The sequence below is a fragment of the Meriones unguiculatus genome, chromosome 2, assembly GCF_030254825.1.
Source record: "Meriones unguiculatus strain TT.TT164.6M chromosome 2, Bangor_MerUng_6.1, whole genome shotgun sequence".
In the NCBI taxonomy this organism is placed as follows: Eukaryota; Metazoa; Chordata; class Mammalia; order Rodentia; family Muridae; genus Meriones; species Meriones unguiculatus.
The window spans coordinates 46,819,070-46,838,011 of NC_083350.1; the positions used below are offsets into that span (position 1 = coordinate 46,819,070).

An 18,942-nucleotide genomic window follows, 5' to 3' on the forward strand; every position below is an offset into this window, starting at 1 on the left:
GACCCACGAGGCTCAGCAGGAAGTAAACGATTTCAAAACTTCCTACATTCTGTTGTCCTAAGAAGAGGAAAGGGTCGCATCTCCTCCTTCCTCCCCTCCATGTTTTTTCCATGTTTCCTTTTCTTGTTAAAGAAAAAGAATGTAATGTAAATACTGGCCTGGTGGTCAGATCTTCAGGTCTTCAATATCTAAGACGAGAGCTCTCCACACAGCTACAGCCCCAGGACTGTTTTCCTTTCTTACAAGTCTCATCTGTCAAGGACCTGACAGGCACAGAGGCTCTTATGGATCCAGGAACTCTGATGCATGTTTTCTTAAGGGTGGTTTTAGTCCTACAGCAACTACATGAGGTTAGTACTATACGGTTTTACCCACTGTGTTCGGTTCGGATGATTGAAAACATAGTGAGTGTATCTTTGCAGCTTTGGTGTCTGGTAGACGCAAACTCAAATGGAAATTTTATGGCTGAGAATTGTTCATTGTTTTCAATAGAGTGGGGCAATCAAGGCAATTAATTTCCCTTACTTTACTAATTATTAATTTATATTTCTGAAGCCCATCTTATGCCTTTTACCCCAAGCTCCTGAATAACTTACCTTCTGAACAGAGTGGGTTCTCTTGACTTCCTGAGGAATAAAGTTGGCAGTTGCAGAAGCAACTTTTCCTCAATCACCGGCATGCCTCCATGACAGCTCGGTGACAACACTCACCCGGAAGAACAATAGGGTAATTAAGTCTAATAAAAAAGATTTCTGCTTGTCCTCATAAATAATTTTAAACCTTGAAGTAGGCATGCAGACATATTTGGAAGATGTTATTTTTTTGAGCTCCGTTTAAGAACACTTTCAGAGCTTGAAGAGATACCTCAGGAGTTAAGAGCCACGCTGCTCTTGCAGAGAACACATTTTGGTTTCCAACATCCACACAGAAGCTCACAACAATCTGTAATTCTTGTTCCAAAGGATTTGATGTCCTCTCCTGGCTCCCACAGGCACCAGGCATGCATATGGTACACACACATATACACAGGAAAGAACACCCGGACACATAAAATAAAAGTTAAAAAGAAAAAGAAAATCCCTTCATTCATGCAAACTAAGTACGATGCAGGGCAGGTAGGTGACAGGAAGATAGAGAATAGATAAATGATAGATGTTGGATGTGTGCTCATTTCACTGCCAACAGCAGGATCCTGATGGCCTGCGCCATCCCTACAGACACACTCTGAACTTTCCTAGGAACTGACACCGCCAAGGCTTTTGTACTGACGACAGTACTTCTCTTTCTTCCAGTGTGCTGATGCTAAAAACAGATCCTAAACTATTGAAAGTTACTGTTGTGGCTGAAAAAATAGCTCTATAAATATACGTTGCCTGCTAGTGTTATTTGCTTTGGTGAGCGCCCCATGTCACTCTTTGGGGTTATCATCTATTGAGGAGAGTTAGGAGAAAATGGTGTCTATGTGAATTTCTTTCTTTGAAATCTGTACATCTTTGTCTGGTTTTCTTTGCTACTTAAAAGACCATGGGGTATATTTGCTGCTAATTTTATCATATACCGAAAGGAAAACATGCTTCCTGTATGTTATGATTCATGTCATATCTATCTCTGTCCTAGAGTTGCTAGACAAAAACTGGCTACCATAGCTGAAAATGGCAGGTAACACAAACACTTCATTACCTTTCCAGGTGAGTGTTTGTCACCCAATTGTCCCAAAGGCATGCAGGTGATTTGGGAAAAAGTTGCTTCTGCAGCTGCAAACTTTGCTCCATAGGAAGTCACGAGAACCCACTCTCTCCAGAATATAAGTTATTCATGAGCTCAGGGATGAAAGGCGTATGATGGGCTTCAGAAATAAAATGCCTGATGTTGTCTCCATGTCAAGGGGAAACACTTTTATCTTCTTGAAAGAGAGAACAGAAAGAATGTTTTTTTTTCTAAAAAAAAAAAAAAAACTTTTGTATTTTCCATGACAGACATAGTACAAAATTAGTTCTTTTTCCTTCCTCTACCCCCAACCTTCACCTTTATCTGCAAATATCTGCAAATCCTGCTATTTTGAAGCTAGACTTTTAAAAGAAAGAATTTAATGAGTGACAGAGGACTTGAAAATGTATAGCCACTGTTGTCAGGTTTGATGGTACATGTTCAAACCCACCACTCAGGAGTCTGACCTGGGACATGGGGTTTGACACAAGTCTGAGCTACACAGTAAGCTTCAGACCAGTCTTGAATGACATAGCAAGGTCCTGTCTCAATAACTGATGTGTAGCTCTAGCCTGCATATTCAGGCACACATACAAAGACCTGCACACACATATACACAGATCCTGTCTAAAAGGCTAAAATGAAATGAATGAAATATATATAATGGTAGCACATAATATTTATTTGCTCACTCTAACAAATTATTTGCCTTTCATTTTAAGAATTTGTCTAATTTTGTAGGTTTATGTTTGGGAAGTGAAATTTTCAAAATTTGACATCTACTGATGTTTATGCTGCATAAGGCAATCTTTTTGAGACATACTGTTTGTTGAACCAGAATATTAACAAGTAGGAAATCATCTCTGTTCCCATTTTCTAGGTGGAAAAACTGAGGCTGTAGAAATTGAGTAGAATGTGTCAGACCAGCTTAGGCAAACACATGTGGTATGATAACACACCTCAGTAGATGTACTGTTGATATTTTGTAAGCCGCACTTGTTTAAGGAAATCATAATCTATTCTGAGAAGCATTTATCTCTAGAACCAATGCACCAGTCACTTAGTCTTCAAAATGTGGTCCAGGCTGCATACATATCACATGAGAGACGGTGCTTCGATGCAGAATCCAGACATCCTGTAGACCTTTGATCAGTTATGTGTGTGTGTGTGTGTGTGTGTGTGTGTGTGTGTGTGTGTGTAAGAGGTCCTTGGTAGGGCTTTCTGACTTTAACAGTTCAAGTAGTCTCACCATCCAATCATGGCAAAGTCCATGTGAGAGATTACTGATCCCAAACTCCAGAATAGACAATAATTGTCTCTATGAAGCCACCCACAGCACTGCACTTCAAACTTATGTATTTATCATATTCACTTTACAAATTCCCCTAACATACGGGGACGTGTTTGACAAGCACTGGTCTAAGCCACTGTTTTATTCGACCGCGTTTTGATGACTGCAGTGAGGCCTTTGGTTCCAGTCCAGTGCTTTGCTGGCCACTGGTCTACTACCACAGTGGAAGAACCATGCAGGCAGGGACTCTGCTTGTGCGTGCCTAGACAGAGTGGCCAGGGCAGTGTTGCTTTCCATCTTGGGAAGTCTCTGAGTGGTTTCAGTGTAAAAGAAGTAGCTTTTGGAGCTGTGGTTAGCTGTGACCCAACAGAAACTTGGCCACAATATGAGAAACTTAGGAGAGCTGAAAAAACAGAAAAAAAGAAAAAACAAAACAAAACAAAAAAAACCAAACAGTGCCTAACACCATTATGCGAGATTTCTCCTGACCAAGAAAAGTATGCACTTTGCTGCACATTTGGGTATCAGAAAGTCAGGATTTTTTGCTTCTGCTTGTTATTGCATGAGCTGTTTCTTTTGTGCTGCGGTGCATTTATCCCATTGTACAGAAGAGAAAACGTGGTAACAGGAAGGCGTATAGTGTACAGTAAATTACCACATGTGCATTTTATCTGGAACCCAGCTGAAAGCAGCAATTCACTCTTGTTTTACATGTAGAAAAAAGTATTTACTTAAGAAAGTACTTTGTAGAATATAAATTTAAATAGATATAATTTGTACGTTCTCTAAAGTTCTCTCTACTCTCTGAAATACAACTGCTAGTCAATATAAAAGAGAATGGCTGGATATCTATATGTAAAAAAATGCAAATAGATTCATATATATCCCCCTGCACAAAACTAAAGTCCAAGTGGATCTAAGATCTCAACATAAAACTAGACAGTAAATCAGTTAGAAGAAAAAGTCTGGAAGAACCTAGAACTCATTGGTACAGGAGACAACTTCCTGAACAGAACACCAACAGCAGCTTCTCTAAGATCAACAATCAATAAATGGGACCTCATGAAACTGAAAAGCTTCTGTAAAGCAAAGGACACTGTCACCAGAACAAAACGACAGCCTACAGACTGGGAAAGGATCTTCACTAACCATATATCTGACAGAGGACTAATATCCAGTATATATAAAGAACTAAAGAAGTTAAAAAAAGCAACAAATCAAATTAAAAATGGGGTACAGAGCTAAACAGAGAATTCTCAGTAGAGGAATATTAAATGGCAGAGAAACACTTAAAGAAATATTCAACGTCCTTAGTCATCAGGGAAATGCAAATCAAAACAACCCTGAGATTTCACCTTACACCCATCAGAATGGCTAAGATCAAAAACTCAAGTGATAATGCATGCTGAAGAGAATGTGAAGAAAGGGTAACCCTCCTCCACTGCTGCTGGGGATGTAAACTTGTACCATCACTTGGGAATTAAACTGGTGATTTCTCATAAAATAAGGAATAGCGCTTCCTCAAATTACAGCTATACCACTCCTAGGCATATATCCAAAATATGCTCAAATACCCAACAAGAACATTTGCTCATCCATGTTTGTAGCAGCTTTATTTGTAATAGCTAGAACCTAGAAACAGCTCAGATGTCCCTCAGTTGAAGAATGGATACAGAAATCGTAGTTCATTTACACAATGGAATACTACTCAGCAATTAAAAACAAGGTAATCATGAAATTTGCAGGCAAATGGTGGGACCTAGAAAAGATCATCCTGAGTAAGGTATCCCAGAAGCAGAAAGACATAGACAGTAAATACTCACTTATATGTGGATATTAAACATATAATATAGATAAACATACTAAAATCTGTACACCTTAAGAACCTAAGCAAGAAGGAGGACCCTGGGTAAGATGATCATTCCTTGCTCAGAAGGACAAACTAGATGGGCATTGGAAGAAGGAGAAAATAGGAAACAGGACAGGAGCCTACCACAGAGGGCCTCTGAAAGACTCTATCCAGCAGTGTATCAAAGCATATACTGAGACTCATAACCAAACTTTGGGCAGAGTGCAGGGAATCTTATAAAAGAAGGGGAAGATAGTAAGACCTGGAGAGGACAAGAGCTCCACAAGAACAGCAACAGAACAAAAAAATCTGAGCACAGGGCTTTTTTTCTGAGACTGATCCTTCAACCAAGGACCATTCATGGAGATAACCTAGAACCCCTGCTCAGATGTAGCCCTTGGCAGCTCAGTATCCAAGTAGGTACCCTAGTAAGGGGAACTTACATGAACTTCATGTCTTGACATGAACTCTGTGGCTGGCTCTTTGATCACCTCCCCCTGAAAGGGGAGCAAGCTTGCCAGGGCACAGAGGAGGACAATGCAGCCAGTCCTGATGAGACCTGATAAGCTAGGGTTAGATGGAAGGGGAGGAGGACCTCCCTTCTCAGTGGGCTTGGAGAGGGGCAGGGAGGAGATGAAGTAGGAGGCTACAGCTGGGATACAAGGCTACAGCTGGGATACAAAACGAATAAAGTGTTATTAATATAAAAAAATAAAAAATAAAAAGAGAATGTCAGTGAAGAGGAAAAAAAATTTCCTGAGCAAAAGAAATGTTTTTTTTTATTAGAGACTTGTAAGCAAGAACTCAGCAGGATAGAGCTATGTGATAATGGCTTACTATCATGGAGCTTGACCTTAACTGTGTTTCTGGAAATTTCTATAGCTCACTCTACTCACATCAGTACTACCTCCCGATATCTTCTTGCTGCTCATCTAATCATGCATTTTGATGATTCTAAGACATCTTTTGGCTGGCGAATCCCAATAATGTCTCCAGCACAAATCTCATCAGTCTATTAAACCTTTTTATATGGATGGCTGCAATTCAACTCACCTTGCAAGGTTTCTTTTCCTTGACAAAGGCAGCAGTTCTGTCTCTTTTACCCATAGCAATCACATTGCCCATCGGAATACTAAATTTATCAGTTTGCTTGTCTCACAGCATGGGTTGTGGTGGCTTTTTACTTAGTGTACGTGGGGCAGAATGATCACAAAGAGCTTATGGTGGCATTGGCGAATCTTCTCAAGATCAGCAGAAGAAAGAGACTGTGCAGAGGATAATTTCTACTACTGTCTTAGGAACTACCCGAATCACTAATAAAGATAAAATATAAGGCAGTAAAGAAGACAGCCAATTCAAGTGTGTGACTTCAAGTTGGACCCTCAAGATGTTATTTACAATAAATCCTAACACTCTCTCTCCAGAAAGGAAGAGGTGAATATTTGTGTACTGACTTCCTCTTCTCAATGGGTTGCCTTGTGGAGACTCACACCTCTCAACTTCCATTTTTTAGGTGAAGTTTCTGTGGCTTCCTGACACCAGAGGCAACACAGAAGCCCCAGAGAGAATGCAAGAGCCATATAAAATGAAGGCATATACCTTCAAGGTGATGCCCTAGTCATACCTGAGGCTTGTTCTGAATCAATGCCACCCAGTCCTCCACCTTCCATTAGCAAGTATAACTTTACCAAGACATCTTTAAATACCTGTCATTTTATCTCTATCCCACTACTCTTTTAAAATGTAGAGGCCTTTCTTTTTTCACTTTTATTGATGATAAAATCTCCTTCTGTCCTCCAGCCTTGCCTGATTCATTTTCCTGATACTAAATCCACAATCATTTATTTATTTATCATTTATTTGCTTGCTTTAAGATAAAATATCTCCTAATTTCTCACTCTTATAAGACTGTTCATTTTTTTCTGGGGGGGGTTGAGACAGGTTCTTGCTAAGTAGCTTTTGTTGTTCTGGAATTTGCTACATAGACTAGGCTAGCCTTGAACTCACAGAGATCTTCTTACCTCTGCCTCCCAAGTGCTGGGATTAAAGGCATACACCACCATGCCCAGCAGTTTATAAGACTTTTTAAAATTAATTTATTCATTCAGATATTACATTCTGACCTCAGTTTCTCCTCCCTCTTTTCTTCCCCATCCCCACCACCACCACCTCTGCTCTCTCCATCCATTCTTTCTCAGTTTCATTTCAGAAAGGGACAGGCCTCCCAGGGACATCAACCAAACACGGCCTAGCAAGTTGCAATAGGACCAGGTATCTTTCCTCATAGTAAGGCTGCCCATGGCAACCCAGGAGGAGGACAAAGGTCCCCAAAGCAGGCAAAACCACCAGAAACAGCTCCTACTCCCTGTGTTAGGAGTCTCAGAAAGAGCATCAAGCTACACAACTATAACATCAATGAACAGTGCCTAGTTTAGACACATGCAGGTTCCCTGATTGTTGGTTCAGTCTCAGGGAACCCTTATAAATCCAGGTTTGTTGATTCTGTGGGTTTTACCGTGGTGTCCTTGTATGGGACTAGAAAAAAAAAAAGCCATCCTGAGTAAATGAATCCAGACCCAGAAAGACAAACACACACTAACTTGCAAGTGGATATTAACTGTAAAGTAAAAGAGAGTCATGCTATAGTCCACAGACCCAGACACGCTTAGTAATAAGGAGGGCTCAAGGGAAAATGCATGGATCATCCAGGGATGGGAAAATAGAACAGATATTTCCTGACTGGGGGAAGTCGAGGATGGGAAGCTGAGAGACCTGGTTGGGGAGAATGGAAGGAGAGAGTACTGGGGGAGACAACTGGAATGAGGAGGCAAGAAACCTAATGCAGTGAAAACTCTTAGGATCTATTAGAGTGACCCTAACTAAGCCTCCTAGTAATGAGAAACATGGCTCCTGAACTAGCCATCTCTTATAATCAGGCAAAACTTCCAGTGGAAGGATTGAAATGCCAACTCAGCCACAAAAACTTCAACCTACAATATGTCTTGCAAGCATGATGTGCTAGAGTAAAGGTGGCACAGAAACTGTGGGAGTGGCCAACCAGTGACTGTTCCATCTTGAAGAACCATGCCACAACAAGGACTCCAACCATGACACTACCTGGAGGACCAGAAATCAGAAGGTGGATGGCCCAGAGACGGAAGCAAGAACCAAACACATCTGGAAAAAAAAAAAAAAAAAAAAAAAAAAGGAAAAGCAGAGAAATGATTCTTAATCATATACTGCTCTACTCAGATAGGAGCCTGGCATAATCACCACCAGAGAGGCTCCATTCAGCAACTGATGGAAACAGATGCAGAGACACACAGCCAAACATCAGGTGGAGCTCAGGGAATCCTGTCGAAGAGGGTGAGGAAGACATTTTAGTATCTGCTCTGTTACATTTGACCAGGGCTCCCTGGTCCCTCTACTTGAATGCTTTCGCTTTGACCAAACTGACTAACTCAAAGCTTCCTCTTATGCTCTTCTTCTTCATGCTTCCAAGGCTGGACTATTACTCATGTGGCTTGGGACAGTAGTCTTTTTCTCAAAACTCAAGCTCCCCCCAAACGTTGTCTCAATGTCTCTCCTCTGGAACAGGGTTCCTTTAACTTCAGTGCATTGGAACACCTTGTATTTGAGGGTGGTTAGTGTTAAATTGACAGAATCTAGACTGCGTAGACATCTGGTCATGCTTGGGGGGTTACCTTGACTGCACTGATTGCGGTAGGAGAGCCCTCGCATTCTTTGCCTGGGATCCTGGACTATATAAGTAGAGAGAAGGAGTTGCATACAGTCTTGCATTCATCATTCTCTCTCTATTTGATTGCTGATACCAATGGACCAGATGGTCCAAGCACCTCCTCCCATCACTTTCCTTCTATGGTGGCCTTGAACTGTGAGACATATCAGTAAGTTCTCCCTTAAGTAGCTTTTGCCAGCATACACTGAACAACAGAAATAAAAATTAAAGCATCACTACTGTGGAAATGCTAAAGAGAGGACTGTTCTATGGAAATGAGAGGAACGGAAAAATGCAATCAAGACATTTGGTCCAAAGATTGGAATCCAGAAGATGTAGAGATTTTCAGAGTACATTTCCAGATGCTCTGAACTCTACTAACTAAAGTCCATGCAGCATGGTGGCTATGAGTGGAGTTTTAGGAGTCTGAGTTTCACCATGTGATGTTTGGTTTGTCACTTAATAACCCTCTAAACTTGTATTTATGCTCATAAAATGATAATAATAAAATGTTGCCTAATGGAGCTATTGTGTGTTTAACTGAGGCAGTACATTGAAATGGTTGTCATATTCTTTAGTATATCATGAAACACTAATAAATGCTAACGACCATTTTATTATATGCTCCTTTAAATTGCTTACTTACAAAATAATAGCAAGAGTTCAGCAGTTTAGTAGACATAAATTCCAAAGAAATGATAAATTCCTTAAATTAAGGCATTTTTTGGCCTTATGCATCATTGTGTTTATTTTAAACATTTAATATATTCTTAATTCATAGGATTGCTGCTGAGGAGAAAAATATAATCAAAAGGAAACTGATTTTAGGACTTTTAAGGAAGGTTAATATATTTTTATCCAAAATTCCCAATAATGCATCACAAAGGGAAAGAACTTTCAAAAGTTGCAATGTACTTTAAAATATGTCTGTCACAATTTCTTACAGTCAGAGAGACGGTTTTGTATAAAGATCTCTAAAGATTCATAGCCATTAACAAATCATCCCTCCGAGTTATTGCCAATTTCATTACACCAATTTTAGTCATGGTTAGAAACTATACAGCAAATAAAACATCTAGAGACAGAATTCCAGTGAGTCACTTGCAAGCCATGGCAGAAGTTCAAATACAAGGCATATGTGATGAATTTGGCTAGCAAGAATGTCAAGACTGGACAAGTGTGCTGGGTAGTCCTGGGTCTGACGCACAGGAGCACGCTCTTTCCCAGATGAAGTGTGTGGGGGAGGTATTTTCATTACAAACTGTGTTTCTCCTCTCCAGGCACTCAGCATTCCTTTATCCATTTGTTGTTGAAATCATGTTATCTATTCCATGTTTTGATAATCATTGTAATCACGTGGTTTGATTAATTTTATACCTGTTCATGAAATACATGCTAGAACTGACCTATTTGCAGACGGATTGTTACAGCATGTAAGAAGTTTCTGGAATCGCATAATTTCTGAAGTTAGTGTTACTAACCCCAGATCCTGATAACAAGGAGGGTAAGTCATTGCACTGCAATGACATCCTCAGTAATAGTTCTCTCCTGTGTGGCTGTCACAGAGCCAAGGTGTCATAGCAGTCAAAGAGTACCCTTCAAATGGGAATGTGAACACATAATCGATGCTGTCTCAAATTACAAAATGTTTTCTGTGATATTTAATTTATTAATTCAATAATAAGCATTTAAGTAATATATTATGAAAGCATGTTGCTTATTTGAACTATTATTTTTCATATTAAAGGCTTATAGCTCTTAAGGGAGGTTCTGGAATCACATAGTAACTAGAACACTTTGTTTCCTACCCCAGAGTCTGGTAACAAGGGGTATTAAGGCATCCCACTGCAATGCTGTGGCTTTGAAATCATCATCATCTTGACTTGGCCTCCCAGGAAGCTGGGATTCCAGGAGTGTGCCACTGTACCTGGCTCAAATGTGAACTATATGCATCTTCTTTGTCCTCATGAGAACCAAGTTTTATATTTTTCTAAAATTCAGGGAAAATGGTGTTTATTCTGTTTAGAGCGTTTGTTGTTTATATCATAAGACATTTTTCATTTGTATCAAATCTACAAATCTTCTCACAAGTCATGTGTACTTAACTGTACAATTATCTCTGGTTGTAATTTGTATAAATTATAGAGCCTTAAAATGTGATATGGAAGTCTTTCTTATAATGCTTTACAACACTAAATTCAGCTCAGCCCCTGATAATAATTGCTGGACCCATTGGAACTTTCTCCTTCCTTTTCAATTTTATTATCAAATCTAATCAAATAACATCTTTGTACACTATGTACTTTGTTAATACAAAGCTAAACAATTATTGGTACCCAGGTTAATATAATTTCTTTAAATGAAATATTTAAGAGAACTTTCTATATTATGTAAGAAACACTAATATATCTGCCTCCCCCCAAAATCAACATTCTCCCTTTTAAGAATTTTTTTTTCCAACAGTGAAATGAAAACCTTATTATTCTGCTTAAGTATATTCTGTAACCATGGTGTTCAAAGGTAGAAGTTTTATAAAGGAGTTTGAAAGTGACTCAAAAGGGTCAGCTCTATTTCCATTCTTTTCATCTCTCTGTCTCCCATGGAATCAGTTTGATCCTGAGACTGATTCATTTCAATCACAAGGTGATTCAGAGAGGGAACGGAGTGAGAGAGAAAGAGAGAGAGCAAGAGAGAGAGAGAGAAAGAGAAAGAGAAAGAACCATGTAATGGAATTATTATTTTAATTCTACTGATGGGCCTAATTTAGATTAGAAACAGGATACTAGGGTTTGGAATTTGGATTATTTTGTCTTTTGATCAGTTCAATGCCAGGTATAAGTGAGAGTCACCTGCCGTGCTAGAGATGGGTTGATTATACAAAAGAAAAAAAAAAAAAAAACAGTTAAAGAAGGGTGAAGCGTGAGGTCAACTTTGTTTCCAAGTAGAGTCAGTGTTTAAAAAATCCCAAGGTATAGATAGGTCTTTTTTCTCAGGTTAACTCTTAAGCTATGTAGTTTAAATAAAATCATTTCCAGCTCAGGGTTGAGGACACTGGAGCTCAGTGTGACTAATACCTTGAATTAATATGTATTTTTCATAAACTCCTGTTCAGCATTTCTAGTCACTTGTTACTTGTGTCAAAACATTAGTAAAAGGCGAATGTTTAGTGAAATTATGTGTTGCCATGCTAACTAATGTCACTTGCTACCTTGTGTTGTTAACTGTTTCCTTATTTTAATTCCAATCCCCTGTTCCAGTTTAAATTTTTCAAAGCTGATACTAAATGATAATGGACAATGTTGGGAGAATGGAAGGAAAGTGATCACTAAGATGCCTTGTCTTAATCTTTGTTTCACAGATAGTCTCTGATGGTCTCCTCACTCATTGTCTAAATAGAATAACTTTGGGGGGTTGACTAGAGTTTGGTGGGGATGAGAACAAGAGGGGTCAGGCGTTGTGGAGAGGGGATGCAGGCAGACACAGCTGGAATTGGAGAGCCTTGGGCTGTGTGTGGAAACACTGCAGTAGAAACTTTCTGCGCTGGAGCAGTGGTGGTACAGAATTTGTAGCAAGTGTTTGGTTTATCTTGAGGCCCCACTAGGAGAAGAAGCCCATGCCCTACACTGGCTGGACTGAGATACTGGTTATTCCAGAGGATAGAACCAAACAGGACTGACAGAAAAAAAATTTTTTCAATGTCTTAATGATGTTCTCCTACAGTATGCCTGGTTCACTCATCATCAGAGAGGCTTCTTCCAGCAGCAGATGGGAGCAGCAGGTCAGAGACCCATAGTCAGATATTATGTAGAGTATTAAATTGTAGATCTCCATCAGGTTGCTCCCCTCAGAGATGGGGGCCTTTCAGAAGAATGGAGGAAAGATTACAGGGTTAAGATGGGATAAAGTACACCAGAACATCAACTAATCAGGGCTCACACAGGCTTACAGAGACTGAATCAACAAGCATGGGGCCTGCAGGGCTCTGTACCAGGTCTTCTGTATACATGCTAAGGCTATTAGCTTGGTGACTTGATAGGACTCCTAACAGTGGGAGCAGGTACCCCCGAATCTTTTCCTGCTCTTGGGACTCTTTTCTTCCTTTTGGGTTAACTTGTCCAGTCTCAATATGGCAGCTTTTGCTTTGTCTTATTACATTTTGTTTTGACTTATTTGGATATTGGCTCTTTGAAGCCTGCTCTTTTCTGAAGAGGGAACGGGTGGGGAGTGAATCAGTTGTAGAGCGGAGGTTGGGGGAGGTGCTGGGGAGAGTACAGGGAAGGGAAATTGCTTGGCGTGTCATGTATGAGAGAGGAATCAATTTTCTTTTTTTTTTCTGTTTTTTTCTTTTATATTTTTTTACAGGGTCCACTTTTTATTGGACATATTAATATATTAGCCCAAAACACCAAAGCCCATGTCATCACCAGACTCCAGATTCTTCCTTCTTTGTTTCCACTTTCTTCTTCGCTGCTGGAGCAGCAGCAATGGTAGGGTCTGTCCCACCAGACCCTACATTGCAGATGAGGATCCCAATGTTGGCATTGGCCAGGTCCATTGCAAACAAGCCAGGCCAGAAAGGTTCAGCGTTGACACCAGCTGCTTTAACACAGGCATTGATTTTATCCTCTGTGATTGTCACCTCATCGTCCTGAAGTAGAATAGATGCAGGTGCACTTGGAGACTGAGGCCAGGTTGCAGACTTCTGGCACAGGGATAGAAGCCGAAAGAAGTGAGCGGCTCATCCCAACTCGTTCTTAGCTTCCTGGGAAGGACGGAGCTCTTTGGCAGGAGCTAAGAAAAAGCAAGAGGAATCTATTTTCAATAATTAAGAAAAGAAAACTCTGTCCCCTCCTTTCTACCACAGTGTTTCTCAGCTTCAATGCATGTGTTGTGTTATCTTGCTTCATCAATGTGGGAAAATGCTTAAAGGTAGGTTTTATTGTTGTTGTTTGGTTTGGTTTTTATTATGAAAACTCAACGAGCAAATCTCCAGATTGGGAGCAAATCCCTCATTTTAAGTTGGCTTGCCCCACATCTTCTGATAATACACCCAACTACTCTTTACTCCCTTGTTTCCAGAATTTAGCAAAAGGCCTTTCTTGGTCTTTGTTGCATGGATAAAGGTTTCTTTCCTTGTGATCAGAATACCTGTTTGCAGAATAGTTTTTATTTCCTTTTTATTTGTGTGTGTTTTTTAATGATTTTATTTATTTATTTATTTATTTTATTCATTTTGTATTCCCCATAAGCCCCTCCCTCCTCCCCTCCCGCCCTTCCTTCCCTTTCTGCATGCATGCCCCTCCCCAAGTCCACTGATAGGGGAGGTCTTCCTCTCCTTCTTTCTGATCTTAGACTGTCAGTTCTCATCAGAAGTGGCTGCATTGTCATCTTCTGTGGCCTGGAAAGGCTGCTCCCCCGTCAGGGGGAGGTGATCAAAGAGCAGGCCAATCAGATTATGTCAGAGGCAGTCCCTCTTCCCATTACTATGTAACCCACTTGAACACTGAACTGCCATGGGCTATATCTGTGCAGGGGTTCTAGGTTATCTCTATGAATAGTCCTTGGTTGGAGTATGAGTCTCTGCGAAGTTCCCTGTGTTCAAATTTTCTTTATATATTCTTTATTGGAGTTTGTCTTTTACTATACAGGGCCTCTCTCTCACCATACATGCTGAATAAAATTATAGCTTCTCTGTAGTACTGAGATAAAGTGTTACTCTACCTTCCTAATGCTGAGAACCTTTGATACAGCTCCTCATGTTCTGGTGGCCTCCAACTGTAATTTTTTTGTTGTTGTTGTTGCTACTTAATGATGATAACTTTGCTACTGTTATGAATTGTTTTTTTTTTAATTTTTATTTTTTGCTATTTATTTTATATCCCAATTATAGCCCCTTCCTTCATCACCTCCAGGTCCCACCCTCCTTCCCTCTTCACCCCCTATTCCTTTCCCCTAGTCCACTGAAAAGGGGAGACCTCTTCCCTGCCATCTGACCCTAGCTTATCAAAGTCTTATCATGAGTACCTAGATCCTCTTCCATTGCGTTCAGGCAAGGGTGCATTGCCAGGGGGAAGTGATCAAAGAGCATGCAACTGAGATCATGTATGAGACAGGCCCTGCTTCCCTTACTCAGAAACCTACATGGAGACTGAGGTGCCTATGGGCTACCTCTGAGCAGGGGATGTTGGTACTTTCCATACATGGTCCTTGGTTGGTGCATCAGTCTCTGCAGGCCCCCTGGGCCCAGAATTTTTTATTTTGTTGGTCTCCTTGTGGAGCTCCTGTCTCCTCTGGGTTCTTTACTCTCCTTCTTCCATAAGACTCCCTGTACTCTGCACAAAGTTTGGCTGTGAGACTCAGTATCTGCTTCTATCCCCTGTTGTGTTGAGCCTTTCAGAGGACATCTATGGTAGGCTTCCACCCTGTTCCCTCCCTGTCTTCCAATGCTTTTATTGTCTACCCTATTTGTCATTCTCAATGAGAATCAAGCATCCTCCTTAGGGTCCTCCTTATTGCTTAGCTATAAATTTTAGTATGATTATTCTATATTAAATGGCTAGTATCCACTTATAGTGGGTATATACTATGTGTGTGTCTTTCTGGCTCAGGGTTACCTCACTCAGGATGATCTTTTCTAGAACCATCCATGATGGTTCATGATTTCCTTGTTTTTAATAGCTGAGTAGTATTCCATTGAAATGTGCCACAATTTCTGTATCCATCTCGGTGGTTTCCAGTTCATGGCTATTATCAATAAAGCTGCTATGAACATAGCTGAGCAAATGTCCTTGTTGAATGTTGGGGCATCTTTCCGGTATATGCCCAGGAGTGGTATCTGTAAAGCAAAGGACACTGTCAAGAGAACAAAACAAACAGCCTACAGACTAGGAAAAGATCTTTACCAACCCTACATGCAACAGAGGTCTAATATTCAGAATATATAAAAAATTGGAGGAAATGAATAAGTGCCTTAAAGAAAACTAAGAAAATACAAACAAACAGTTGAAGGAAAAAAAAAAAGAACTCAAGACATTAAACACCAAGAAACAAAAAAAAAATCCTATTAAAAATGGAGTACAGCCACCATTGTTACTACCATCTCATTGGCGGCTGTTGGAGCTACCACCAGGGCATTAGCCATGAGTCATACTAGGCAGACTGCTCAGACCCTGAATAATCATTTAGCCAATGTAGCTCATGCCTTAGTTGTACATAAAGGAATTAATGCTCAACTAAAAGGAAGCTTGATGGTGGTCAATCAGAGGATTGACCTCTTGCAGGAGCAAATTGATACCCTATGGCAAATCGCTCAACCTGGCTGTCAATGAAAGTATGCTGGACTTTGTGTCACTAGCATACAACATGAGAATTTTTCCTGTGCTGCACATCTGTCTAAACAATTGTCGAGCTATATTTTAGGTAATTGGACTGGAGAATTCTATACTACGATGGAGCAGCTGAGAGTGGCCATTGTCACAGTAAATTCTACCAGAGTGGATGCAGGACGAGCCACAGGATTATCAACATGGATTGCTGCAGCCATGAATCATCTGAAGGAATGGGTGGGCATGGGAGCGTTAGCAGGCCTTCTGTTGTTGGTCTCCTTGGTTTGCCTGTGGTATATATGCAAGATTAGAGTCTCACAACAGTGTGATGCAGCCATGATCATTTAGGCCTTTACAGTCATTGAAGCAGGACATTCTCCCCAAGCATGGTTGGATACCATAAAAAGCTAAAATGATATGCTCAAGATGCGAGGCTAAGCACTGCACTCAGGGTCAGCCGCTTTGGACCCAGAGAAGAGCATGTCTGATTGCATGCGGGTTGATGCCCCAGGTCCCGCCTCTGAGAAAAAGGTATCAGACGGGTCTGATGCTCTTTGGGTGGATGACACCTAAATGAACATCTGTACAAAGTCCGAATTTATTTCTAATATCAGAGATCAGACCTCTACTCTTGCCTGATGCGTCTAAAACAAAAAGGGGGAACTGTAGAGAGCTGCGGAATGCTATGCCTTAAAGATGGAGCTGGTTTCCGCCTTCCACCTTCCCGATGGTGAGTGCTCTCTGTCACGAACAATTCCACATTTGGCTAAGGCTGAGGATCTGGCTTGCTTCCATATATGTGGACCTATCTGCATTGCCCACGTGGCACGCCTGGGTTGGCTACCCAGAGGCTATTTAAGCTGTGGGCTGGCTTTCCCCAGGGTCCGAGGATTGTTCAAGGTTCCTGAATAAACTGCATTGAAAAAAAAAAAAAAGAAACTTCATGGACCATACAGTTATAATTTATAACCTGCATGTTGCAGGGATATCCAAGGATACAGCTTTCATGATTCAGCACTAGTGTTGAGGTCAGTTGCTCATGAATGCAGCTGTCTTTGTGTCACCCTGACTCTTTTTAATAATCCCTTATGTATCCTTCTCTTAAATGATGCCATTAAACTTAATGCTTCACTAAAAAAAAAAAAATGGAGTACAGAGTTAAACAGAAAATTCTCAACAGAGGAATATTAAATATAGGAAAAACACTTAAAGAAATAATCAAATTTTTTAAGGCTAACGCAAATCAAAACAACTTTGAGAGTCCATCTTACACCCATCAGAATGGCTAAGATAAAAAGCTCAAGTGACAACACATGCTGGAGAGGATGTGGAGAAAGGAAAACCCCCCTTCATTGCTGGTAGGAATGCAAACTTGTACAACCATTTTGAAAATCAATCTGGTGCTTTCTCAAAAACTTGGGAATAGTGCTTCCTCAAGATCCAGCTATATTGTTACGAATTGTAGTATAAATATCTGCCATTTTAGATGGTCTTAGGCACAGGTCATTTGACCCCAAATTGTCGAAACCCACAGTTTGAGAACCTCTGAAGTAGAGAAAAAGAACACTTTTGGCAACAAGAATGTGAAAAAAAAAACATTCTTGATGTTCTAGCATTGGCATTATGAACATAAATAATAGAATATTTGGAGAACATTAGGGGTGAACTTTAAAGTGTAAATGAAGGGGATACTGTTAAAGTAATTTTTATAAAACTGTGTTTATTTCCCAGTTTCTCTCTTAACCCAGTTGTCTCACAAATAATTATTTTCTATTTGTTTAATAACAAGCTTCAAAACACAATAACTGAGCAGTTATTGCTCTATTCTTAACCCTCTGAGGTATTCTGGTTTCCTTCCAATGCACATCTCAGAGATACTTGCACTATGTAGCTTTCTTTACTCTAGTTCCTCTCTTGATAGCACCTGATCTCTCCCATAGCTGAATCCCCTACTTCCTTCTCTAACTCCTCCTCTCTTAGCTGGCAGGAAGTCCAGCTCTATTCTCTCCCTTGTTCGTCGATTGCCTATAAAATGCTTTATTGGCATATCAGAGGATAGTTGTGGCACAATGTTTACAGGAGATTCTCAGAACAAAGATTGAAATGAGACATGGGGTGGGTATACAAATCAGCATTTAAATTATACAATAACCTTATGCCTACAAGATACTATGATATTTTCACCCATTTATCTCATTTAGTCATTTATAGCTGCATGAATAAAGCAGAATTTCTATTTCTCTCTAAAAAATTAAGAATAGTAATGAGCTAGATAGGCTTGCAAAGAGGTACTAGAATATGTTGCAGTATGTGTAACAAAAATAATTTGTACAAGGTTCAAATCCAGTAAAGAAAAAAAAATCTGTTTGAATAGAAAATAACAATTATCACTACAACAATACAGAAGTAAAGTAGAACTGAGTAGAGATTAGTACAAAATAAAGGTCACAATTAATAAATTATAGGTCAAAAATCCTCAGAGAGCAGAGGGTCTCCAAAGTTGTTTTCAAAAGGAATAGGATTTGTATGGGATTTTTATAAATAGAAAAGCCGCAGACAGTCAATAAGTAGGTCAATTGTTAGTGTGTTCATGGTGAGATAGAAAAGGCTTATTTTAGGACCAGTGTACTTTAGTCTTAAAGTAGTTTTAGGAAGGGCGGTTTAAAGCCAAATAGCAACACACTTTTGGAAAAAGGCAGAGCTCTGTACTCTTGAGGAGTCCCTTCTCTTGGACTCACCTCTGGTATTGCACCATCACATACTCAGTATCCCCAGGTGTACAGTACACCTGCCCTTGAGCTATTTTTTCCATTTTACTTTTTGGGATAAGTGAGAATCTTTTCAGGAATGCTTTGAGATTTCTCTGTGACCATTGTATCGCCACATTTCAGATAGAGCCACTGGAGTGAAAACTTCATCGGGGAACCTGCATTTTTCCTGCAACTGGAATTTTATCCTTTTGTTTCTTACTCTTTTCTATGTTGGGGGGCTGAGGCCGTATAATTTAAATTAACACTGCATTTGGAGAGAA

At 40.1% G+C, this 18,942-nt stretch overlaps 1 pseudogene; it reads right to left on the bottom strand.

Moving 5' to 3' along the window:
- Positions 1–12,978: 12,978 nt before the first annotated feature.
- LOC110566504 (large ribosomal subunit protein P1-like) lies at positions 12,979–13,328 on the bottom strand (annotated as a pseudogene).
- Positions 13,329–18,942: the final 5,614 nt, after the last annotated feature.